The sequence below is a fragment of the Vitis riparia genome, chromosome 9 (assembly GCF_004353265.1).
Source record: "Vitis riparia cultivar Riparia Gloire de Montpellier isolate 1030 chromosome 9, EGFV_Vit.rip_1.0, whole genome shotgun sequence".
NCBI lineage: Eukaryota > Viridiplantae > Streptophyta > Magnoliopsida > Vitales > Vitaceae > Vitis > Vitis riparia.
In genome coordinates, this window is record NC_048439.1 from 11,895,204 (window position 1) to 11,907,344 (window position 12,141).

Consider the following 12,141-nt stretch of genomic DNA (forward strand, 5'->3'; position numbering starts at 1 on the left):
ACCTCCATCCTCATACCCATTTTCTTTCAAACTTGTCATACATGCCTTTAATCCCTCCCCAATACTGTGCTTGATGATAGGTTAAGTTTCAACGTGAAAAACACTGTTATGCATGATCTAAAATGTGACTTTGTTACACCCTTCTCACTTTACATCCTCCCATCCGCACGCATGGGAACCATGCATACGTTCCTCTCGTACCCATCTCCATGCATACCCATGTTGGCCATCTCCTATACCTCTCATCATCTTTTCTCTCACTACACCACACCCTTCCTACCCATTAAATCTTTCATGTCTATGCCCATGCATATTTCCTTTCAATCTTCACATGTCCCTCACCACCTTCTCTCTCTCTACACCACACTATATGTCCCTCACCACCTTCTCTCTCTCTACACCACACTACACGCCCCTCACCACCTTCTCTCTCTCTACACCACATCATATACCCGTCTTCGTTCATGACCACTACCCATCCCCGCACCATGCAAGGATCACCCCGAACCCTCTTCCAAGCCCTCCATTAAAGTCCCATTCCCGTCATGCCTAAGTCCCCATGAAGGATCGCTCCATGCTTGAGACGCCATGCCACCCTCATCCTCATATTCTTCACGCCCATAACTCATGCCACCCTCATCCTCATGCTCCCCATACCCATTATACCCGACATGCCCATCCCCAAGCCCAAGCTGTGATGGGGAATGGGTCTTAGGCTTGCCCGGTGGAGGTTTGAGCCCAAGCCCAATGCTGTGGGGGATGTTTGTTTTGGGCTTGCCCATGGCACGGATTTGGGCTTGAGTTTAGAAGCCCAGCCCAGGCATATAAATGAAGGGCTTGAGAAGAAGTGGGCTGTGATGGAGTATGTGTTGGTGATGGGTTTGGGCTTGTCCATGGTGACGGGTTTGGGCTTGAATTGGAGCCCAGCCCAAGCATATTGATGGGGAGCCTCATTGCTCCTCAAACTAATCACTCTCATGGGCCATACCCATTTTAGGATAGCCCATTTGGCTATTTCATTTCTAAATAAGTTTTTTTTAAACCTTTAATTTAGTAATTTATTAAGTCATTCATTCACGTTTATTTTTTTTATCTTATTTCATTTTTACCAATTTAGTTAACTCAAACTTAAAGACAACTTAAAGACGAATTATTATTGTTAATTATATTTTTATCTCGAAATTTATACTATTCAATTTCACTAGTTTAAACATTATGATTGTTAATTATTATTATTATTTCGTATGTATCTATTTACCATCTTTTAAAATCTCATTCGTTAAAACCTAATTCTAATTCTTCAAAAATCCAACATCTCAAATTTAATTTTCAATCTCGAAATTTATACTATTCAATTTCGTTCGTTTAAATATCATGTTTGTCAATTATTATTATTATTATTTCGTATGTATCTATTTATCATCTTTTAAAAATCTCATTTATTAAAGTTAAATTCTAATCCTTCAAAAATCCCATATCATAATCTAATCTTTTAATAATTGGTTTAAATCTTATTCATCAAATAGAATCATTATCTCATATATATCTAGTTATTTAAAGTCTAAATCCTTCAAAAATCCCGTGTCTTAATTTAATTTTTCAATAGTTCGTTTAAATCTTATTTTCATCAAATAGAATCATTATCCCATATATATATATATAGTTATTTAAGATCTAAATCCTTCAAAAATCCAATGTCTTAATTTAATTTTTCAATGACTCGTTTAGATCTTATTTCTATCAATTGGAATTATAATCCCATACTTACCTAGTTATTCAAAGTCTAAGTCCTTCAAAAATCCCATGTCTCAATTTAATTTTTCAATAGTTCGCTTCAATCTTATTTTCATTAAATAGAATCATTATCCCATATTTATCTAGTCTAATCCTTCAAAAATCCCATGTCTTAATTTAATTCTTCAAATATTCGTTTAAATCTTATTTTCATTAAATAGAACCATTATCCCATATTTATCTAGTCTAATCCGTCAAAAATCTCATGTCTTAATTTAATTCTTCAACTATTCATCTATATCTTATTTTCATCAATTAGAATTATTATCCCCCACTTATCTATTTATTTAAAGTCCAATTCTTCAAAAATCCAACGTCCTAATTTGATTTTCAATCTTAAAAATTCCACTATTCATTTTCTATTCGTTTAAAATTTTGCTTCCGTTGATTAGTAACATTATTCCATACTTACCTATTTATTCCTCTTAAAGATCTCAACCATTAAAGTCTAATTCTTCAAAATTCCGATTTCCAAATTTAGCTATCTGAAATTCCAATTGTCCTATCTCCGAACTTAATTTTCACTTCTCAATATTCCAATTATCGTATTTATCCGGTTACTCACTTATTGTTATCACTATTATTGTTATCATTTTATTCATTCGTTTCTAAAAGGTCCGCCTTCAAATGATTTTCAAGATTTCCAATTTTTATAAATCAACTTTCATAATTTCTACTTCTCAAATAACTTACAACTCTGATCCCTTTCAAAATTCAACTCCCAAATTCCCAATTTTCGTAAACTCAATTTTTCTTAAAAAATCCCGAACTTTTAAATAATTCCTCAAAATCCTAATTTTCTTTCAAATTTAATTTCTAAAATTCTCATTCTTACATTTAATTCCTAAGAATTCAATTTTCAAATAATCTCCAAAACTCCAATTTTCAAATAATCGCTAAGATTCCGATCCTCAAATGAATTTCAAAAATCCAGATTTCCTTCGAATAATTTTAATCCCTGCTTAGTGATGCATATGATATGTTTCCTGCTCTATATTGTGCACTGACTCCATTTCTATGATAGCTCATTGTTCGTTCGTGGTCCAGGTACGCATCCACTCCTATTTTGGTCATTCTCTATTACATGTTTCGATTCCCATATGCGCCTAATCGATTTGAGTATCCATTGATTTTCCTATTGATTGCCATGTCAACTTCATTTTATTAGTAGAGACCTGACTTTAGGGACTTAGAGGGGTGCTATGGTCTTTACCGTACCTTCCCGATAAGTAACCTGACCCCCGAGCCCGATCCGGTTTTTCGTAGATCACCTTTTCCAAAATAAGGAGTCACACTTAGGGTTTTCTTTCTTATTTTGTTTACCCTTTTAAAATAAAACAAAAATAAGTGGCGACTCCAACTCAATTCTTTTTAATAAATAAAATCATTTTTAAATCAAAATCGAGCTCGCCATCAAGTGGGAAACGCATGAGCCGAAATGCAGGGTCCACAATTGGATATGTTTCCTATTTTTTGCCTTTTTAATTTAAAAAGCTAATAATTTTTAAAAACTATTTGAAAGAATTGAGATATTAAAAAGTTTTAATTTCCCAAATTTTAAATTTTTAAACATACAACCTAAACCTTTGGATACACTTTCTAGTTTTTGTTTTCAAAATAAAAACTTCTACATAAAAATGCAAAAACTCTCATATAAAACTTACCTTATCCCTTTAAAAATTATTTTAAAATTTTTTTAAATTTGAGGTAATAAAGAAATTTTAATATCTTAATTTTTTTAATCAATTTTAAAAGACCATTACAATCTTAATGCAAGTCTTTAAAGTTTTTATATTTTATATAAAAGATAATACTATTTTCTTTTTATTTTTCAAAATAGAAAACACAAAATATATTCAAATGAACACAACGTATGTACTTTTTGTACAAGATTCTCTAATATTAATATAGAAATTATGCTACTTTCTACTTTTGAAAAAAAAAAAATCAAGAAGAGTATCCAAACAAAATCTTAATAATACAAAATATTACAAAAACCAAGGAAAAATAAATCCATAAGAAAAGTTTATTATTTAATTTCAAAATCATAATTGGGGCATAGGTCTACTATGTCCCAATCTATGTTTTGTCATGGACAACTTTACAAAGAGGAAACTCCAATTCATTTTGAGTTAGTTACCATAAAGGTAATAAATATTACACCCAATTATTAAGAAAAAAATATACTAATTTCATAACCACGGACTATATATATATATATAAAAGGGCAATTTTTCTAGATAAAACTCTAAAAATGATAATATATTTATTTTTTAGGCCATCTAATTATTTGGAAGAATAACCAATACTAAAACTAAAAATTTCTAGCTTTGTCCTAATTATAATTGATGGAATTTATGAAAAAAAAAAAAAAAAAAACAAGGCAAAACTAAGAAGACAATAGTGTTGGATTAAAAGAAAAAAAAAACTTACGATAAATTACAAAAATCACCCACATACTTTCACTTATACATCAATTTAGTCTTTTAAACTTTATATATCTAATATCGATCATAAATTATATCCAAATGTCAAATTGGGCCTTTTGCTAACAAGCAAATAAATATTGGTATGAGTTTTTATATCATATATTTGAATATTTTCAATTTATCTATGTACTTTTCGTTTTTTTAACAAAAAATCTTAATCAAAGGGCCTAATGTCAGCGTATAATTTATGATTGATATTACTTGAAGAATAAAAATTAGAGACTAAATTGAGATAGAGGTAAAAATTGAAAAATGATTTTTGTAATTTTCTCTTAAAATATGGATGAAGCATCTAAAACTTAGGATCCTATTTGTAATATAACTTCCTTTAGTTATAAGTGATGCATATTATGGCTTCAATGTGCTTCCTAAGTCATACACATGGAAGCCAAGTTATGTGCAAGAAGACCCCATCTTGTTTGTTTTGTTTCAATGTTCCTTTTGTTTTGAAGTATTTATTTTTATTGTTAAAGGTGAGAATGTGTAAGTGATTGGTTTTATTTCTTTGGTGGTTTGTTTCTTATTTGTAAGGGAAATTAGTTATAGAATTATCTATATTTAAGTCTTTATCTCGATGGAATAAGATGTGAAATTGATATCTTATCAATTTTTGAGTTGTATAATTAGGAGGAGTTGATCCCTCAAAGTGTAAGTGAATTTCTTTTTATCTTTTAATTTTTGTACCTTTTTCTTGAGCCACTTATGAGTGTATCATGTAAACTCCAAAAATTAAGCAAGTTGAGGAATGATTTAAAAAGAAAGATGGATGTAGTTTGATCTTAGAGGGTCTAAGGTTTAGGCTTTTGTCAATAATGTTTCTACCAAAAAGCTTTTATGATAACCCAGTTAATATTTAAATATGAAATAAAAATGGTTTTTGATAATATTTTTTATCATGTATTATTACACATTAAAAAAATACATATATATATATATATATATATATATATATATATATATAGAACTTTAAGCTTTATTTGGATACACTTTTGTTTGGTTTTTAGTAAGAATTTTTTATATATAAAGAATAATCTTTTCTATAAAAGGTATAAACTTATCTTATGGTCTTAATAATTACTTTTAAAAAAAATTTAAATTTGAGATAATAAAAGTTTTTTAATACCTTAATATTTTTTAATCAATTTTTAAGAACTATTTTATTTTCAATGTAACTTTTTAAGAATTCTTGTATATTATATGGAAGTTAACAAGAAGCATATCCAAACAGCCCCCTAAGTTGCTTTCAAGCATTAGGTAATGCTCTAAATACTCTCAAGATTATTTTTAAATACCCTCTTACCACAAAAGTCTTTAAACATATGAAACATGTAAGCCATTAAATCAAGAAGTATATTGTTCAATTAAAAGAATTAAAATTCGTTAAAATGTTTGGGCTTAATGTTAGGCCTCCGTTAGGAATTGGTTTTCCTAATTTGCCTAAGCCTCATTGTCTAGGACAAGGTATGAAAAACGCAAAATAAAAAATTTGGATCAAGACTACATTGAAACGTCCTTGTGGGCATTTAAATGTTAGGACTTTTAAATTAGTTTTCTATACCATTTCTAAGGAAATAAAGACTAATTTACTCTTATTTCTAAAAAGAAAATAATTTTTTTTAATATAATAACTAAATAAATAAGAGATGTAGTAACTAAATAAACAAATATATAATAACTAAATAAATTAATAACTTTTAACATCCGAAACAAAAGAAAATTGCATGATTTAGCATATTAAATAGTTCAATTATGAGTACCTTCATTTGATTATCATTGTAAGGAGCATCTCATAAGGAGGTGACAGCTGAAACTTTCACACCCCCATTTCCATGCTTTAAAATTTGATCTATGATCAAATGCTTCGAAAGACATAATGGACAAATGTTAAATCAGAAAACAGTCACAAAATCTATTACTTGAAAAAGGCATCACTATACAAATCTGAAGCCTAGAAGCTATCGAAGTAATGCAAACAAAGTCTTATATAGAAAGAACCATAGCTTTTGGATTCTGCCCAAACAATAAATTTCTCTTTAATTCAAAATTCTGAATTTTGGAATAGTCGTTGCACTTGCCAGTGGGTTTCTACGTGGCTTTGCTCTGCCATTGCTATTATTAATAGACTGTGGGCTGGCCTTCTATGGTTTTTTGAATTTACATGCATACCCCCACCGTCACAATTAAGAATTGTTATTGATATACAATCGATGAAGGTGTTATTCTGATAGGTCCCAAACTCAGAGTATAAGGCTAAGATACTTTGTTTTCTCTTCAGGTGAGAAACGAACCACAATTTGATTGCAAAGAAAAAAAAATACCTCCATTTAACGAGAGCATTGGCTGCTTTAAATAAGCAAAGCCACATACAAATGAACCGAAATAAAAGAGAAACTACAGCTAACAAATGGAACCCAATACACTTAAAACAAAGCATAACAAACAAAAATAAAATGACGGAAAACTCTCATTGCGGATGACCCATTTCCTTCTGCACGTAGGACTCTCAACTGCCACAACCCAGTCCAAGTCCAACGGTCCTTCACGTTCCTTCACGTTCCAACTCATCCCAAATATTTGGGATTTGGTTTATGGTCCCTCTCAGATCGTCGTGGCCTATCAATACCCCCCTCCCCCCCATTAAGTGGACGCTTGTCCCCAAGGTCCATAGGAGGAAAACGTTCCAGCAAAGACTGGTTACTCTCCTATGTGGTGTCCTCGACTGGTAGATGCTTCCACTGGATCAGATTTTCTTCTTTAAATTTATTCCCCCGTTTGACCCAGCAAGTGTCCAGTATATGCTGAGGTTTGAGTATAACAGCCCTTTCATCATTAATTGGCGGCAACTCATGTGAAGGTTCTGCAAGTTCTCCCACAAAATTTTTTAAGAGTGACACGTGGAAGATAGGATGAATGCGGGCTCCTTCCAGTAGTTGAAGTTTGTATGCGACCGGCCCAATCTTTTGTATTACTGGATATGGTCCGTAGAAGCGACTAGCTAGCTTCTGGTGGGCTCGTTTGAAGGCTGTCTGTTGTCTGTAGGGGTGCAATTTAAGAAACACCAGATCACCAACTTCGAAGGAAACATCCCGACGTTTTTGATCCGCAATTTGCTTCATGCGATTAATGGAAGTCTCCATATTAATTTTGAGTTGACGCAGCAATTCATCTCTAGCCTCTAGACTTTGGTCTACTTCATGCACCGAAGACATCCCATTATGGTAAATGGGAATTTGAGGAGGTAGACATCCATAAAGTGCCTAAAAAGGGGTCATTCCTGTGGACGCATGATACGTTGTATTGTACCAGAGCTCAGCCCAGGGAAGGTAGTTGCTCCATTTGCGTGGCCACTGATGAACCATACTCCGGAGGTATTGCTCAACACAGTGATTGACAACTTCTGTTTGTCTGTCCGTCTGTGGGTGGTAGGCGGAGCTAAGTTGTAGCTTGGTTCCTAACATTTGAAAGAACTCTTGCCAGAATTTGCTGATAAAGATGGGGTCCCGATCGCTGATGATAGACTTGGGCAGTCCATGTAATTTAATAACTCCTTCTACAAACCTTTCAGCCACGATTTTAGTAGTAAGAGGATGAGTTAAGGCTAGAAAATGTGTAGACTTACTCAAACGGTCAACAATTACTAAGATCGTGTCCTTCTAGTAGGATGTCGGTAGTCCTTCAATGAAGTCTAAGGTGATGTCGTCCCACACTTGACATGGAATGGGTAACGGCTGTAGGAGCCCAGTTGGAGGCATTGTTTCAGAGTTAACCTTCTGGCAAGTTTCACATTTCTTGATATACTCTTGCACCGCCTGGTACATTTTTGGCCAGTAGAATTGTTGGGCCAATTTCTTGAATGTTCGCAAGACCTCAAAATGTCCTCCTATTTTTGTATCGTGCATTTCATGGAGTAGTTTTGTCCGTAAGGTAGCATGAGAAGGAATGACGACTCTCCCTTTAAAGAAGAGCAGCCCATTACGCCATGCATACGACCCTTCTAGTTGAGCATTAGCCAGTCGAGTAAGAGATTGGACGTAAGAGTCTTCTTCATACGCTTTTTTAATCTCATCCCATACGGTCACCACTGGCACATGAAGATAGAGAAGAACTGGACTACCAGACTTGCGTGAGAGGGCATCCGCTGCTGAATTCGCGCGGCCTGGGTGGTAAATAATCTCATAATCATAGCCCATTAGCTTGACTACCCATTTCTGTTGTTCTGGCGTAGATACACGCTGCTCCAAGAAATATTTCAAGCTACGCTGGTCGGTGAGAATGAAGAATTTTTTTCCCAGTAGATAAGGACGCCATAGGCGTATGGCCTCCACAATTGCAAGCATTTCCTTGGCGTAGGTTGACCAAGATTTTTTTGTAACCCCCAACCCAATGCTCGACTCATAAACGCTATAGGCTTGCCTTGCTGTGATAAAACTGCGCCAATCCCTTCCCCAGATGCATCAGTTTCAATGGTGAAGGAGTCATTGAAATTAGGCATAGCTAACGTTGGAGTGGTTGTCATTGCTTGTTTGAGAGCTAGAAAGGCTGCTTCGGCTTCATCATTCCAACCAAATTTTCCCTTTTTGAGCAGGTTGGTCAGGGGTCGCTCTATGATGCCGTAGTTTTGAACAAACTTCCTGTAATACCCTGTTAAGCCTAAAAAACCACGTAACTCAGAAATATTAGTGGGGTGTGGCCATGCGACCATGGCTGCAATTTTACTGTTATCAACCTTCACTCCTTGATGTGTGACAATGTGCCCCAAGTACTCCAGTTCCTGTTGGCCAAACACGCATTTGCTTGCCTTGGCAAAAAATTGGTGTTGTCGCAAGGTCTCCAATGTTTGTTTAACATGCACCATATGCTCATCCCAAGTGGGACTATACACCAAAATATCATCAAAAAAGACCAAAATGAATTTTCGAAGGTAGGGTCGAAATATTGAGTTCATGCTGGCCTGAAATGTCGAGGGTGCGTTACACAGGCCAAAAGGCATTACAAGATATTCGTAATGGCCGTTATGAGTACGGAAAGCAGTTTTAATAACATCGGAAGGATTTACTCTTACTTGATGATAGCCAGCCCTCATATCAAATTTGGTGAAGTAAGTGGCGCCATATAATTTTTCCAACATATCATCCACTATCGGAATGGGAAAACGATCCTTGATGGTGGCGACGTTAAGTGTACGATAGTCTATACAAAATCGCCAATTGCCATTTTTTTTTCACTAGTAGTACCGGTGACGAGAAAGGACTGGTGCTCGGACGAATGAGCCCCGAATCTAACATTTCTTGGACCTGTTTCTCGATTTTTGCTTTCTGAAAGTGGGCATACCTGTACGGTCGAACGTTAATTGGCTCGGTTCCCTCCTTTAGCGTAATACAATGATCCACTTCACGTGCAGGTGGTAAACTTGAGGGCTCCTGGAACACGTCCTCATACTCTTTCAACAACCTCTGCATACTTTGCTGGGTAACTTTAGTTGGTGCATCAGTTGGTGCGGTTTCCATGGTTGGTTGGAAACACACAGCAAATAGTGCATGTCCTTGGCGAAACTCCTTCAATATTTCTTCTGGTGAAGCGGCCTGAATGGTTTGCACGTCCACTCCTTGCAGCCTTCGGTCTTGATTTTCCCAAATAAAATCCATGGTCAACTGTTTCCAATCCCAGCATTTCAAGCCATTGAACGCCGAGGACAAGATCAAGACCTGATAAGGGCAGAGAGAAAAAGGTGAGGTAGAATTCGGTACCTTGTAATTCTACTCGTACCTTATCGTAACGCCCCTGACACGTTAGTCTTTCTCCGTTGGCCACCCGGACAGGGAATGTCTCCGTCGGTATGACTGGCAACTTGAGCATGTTTGCCAAACGGTTGCTGATGAAGTTGTGTGTCGATCCGCTATCAATCAAAACCATTACTTCATGGGGACCCATTTTTGCTGTTACCCGCATGGTTTTCGGTGTTGTCCATCCTATTAGTGCGTGCAAGGTGATCTCTGGTTTAGGTTCATGTTCCTGCACCTCTGCTGCCTCTCCACCGTGGTCATCTTCCAACGTTTGTTGATCAGTACCGTCCCCACAATACACGTTACCCGCATGCCCCTCTAAGAGTAAGAGCTGTGGTTTTTGACATCTATGGCCTGCTGTAAAATGTTCATTGCAGTTGAAACAGAGACCTTGTGCTCTCTTCCTCTGCATTTCTTCCCAAGACAAACGCTTAATGGGTTTCGCAGGTATAGTAGGAGCTACACGAGTGGCTTGTGGAAGAGCTATCGGAGCTCTCACAGGTGGTAACCGCATGAACCTTCTTTGTCGTGCGAGTTGATCGTCTTTCATCCGTGCCAAGTTAATGACCTCTTTGAGCGACTGTGGCTTAAACATCCGGATCCCATCCGCTATTTCAGCCTTCAAGTCACCCATGAATGTCCCCACCAATGCTTTCTGAGTCCATCCTTGGACCCTATTGCCGAGCTTTTCAAACTCGCACTGGTAGTCCCTCAAAGTTCCCAATTGCTTGATCCTTGAGAGAGCTTCATCAAAGTCTTCGCATCCTGATGGTCCGAAGCGAGCCCATAATTCCTCTTCGAATTTCCCCCACGAAATCACGTGTCCTTCTTCCTTTAACGTCCTGCGAAGCCACTGCCACCATTGGTTGGCCTCCCCTTCAAGGTGGTAAGCAGCCATGGGAACCTTTTGGTTTTCTGCAGTGCCCTGGTAGTCAAAGAATTGTTCCACCCGATTAAACCACTCCGTTGGATCGTCTCCAGAGAAGCGTGGAAATTCTAGCTTGGTTGATTTGGACGAGACGATCTGCCGACCTCCATTTTGGTTTTCTCGGTGGTAATTGCCCTGATTTGAGGACTCCGGATTAGCGAGCAACACGTTCAAAAGTCGATTGAGAGCTTCCTCCAGATGGTGGAGTTTGTCAATCATACCCAACTCCATTCACTGTAGTTCTTCCTGAACTACACTGAGTCCAGTCTCCAAGTGCTCAATTCACTCCTTGTTGGTTCCCATAAGAAAGACTCTGATACCAATGATAGGTCCCAAACTCAGAGTATAAGGCTAAGATACTTTGTTTTCTCTTCGGGTGAGAAACGAACCACAATTTGATTGCAAAGAAAAAAAATACCTCCATTTAACGAGAGCATTGGCTGCTTTAAATAAGCAAAGCCACGTACAAATGAACCAAAATAAAAGAGAAACTACAGCTAACAAATGGAACCCAATACACTTAAAACAGAGCATAACAAACAGAAATAAAATGACTGAAAACTCTCACTGCGGATGACCCATTTCCTTCTGCACGTAGGACTCTCAACTGCCACACCAGTCCAAGTCCAACGGTCCTTCACGTTCCTTCACGTTCCAACTCATCCCAAATATTTGGGATTTGGTTTATGGCCCCTCTCAGATCGTCGTGGCCTATCATATTCTTTCCTCTTGCAAAAGCTTTCAAAACTTGTAACACTCCTTTGGTATTTTATCATGAAATTGATCAAAAGAAATTGATGAGATTGAGGGAGTTAAACCCAACCCTTATGAAAATATGCAAAATATCCTAAAGTTCTATATTATGTGGTGGATTATCATCTAGCCACCCCTTATATCTTAACCAACATTGTTCAAGATCGTCACAATATTTTTGACAGATAGTTTCTATTAAATTATTTGAGGAAATTGACTGATGTTAATTGAATTATGAAGGTACAAGATTAGCATAAGGGTTCATCAGATGACTCATGATATATCAACAAAAATTTAAATAATGCAACCAAATCTAAAAATTATACCTACATTAACCTATACAAATAGTTAATTATTTTGATTATAAACAACTAAACAATGTTGATGCTTAGCA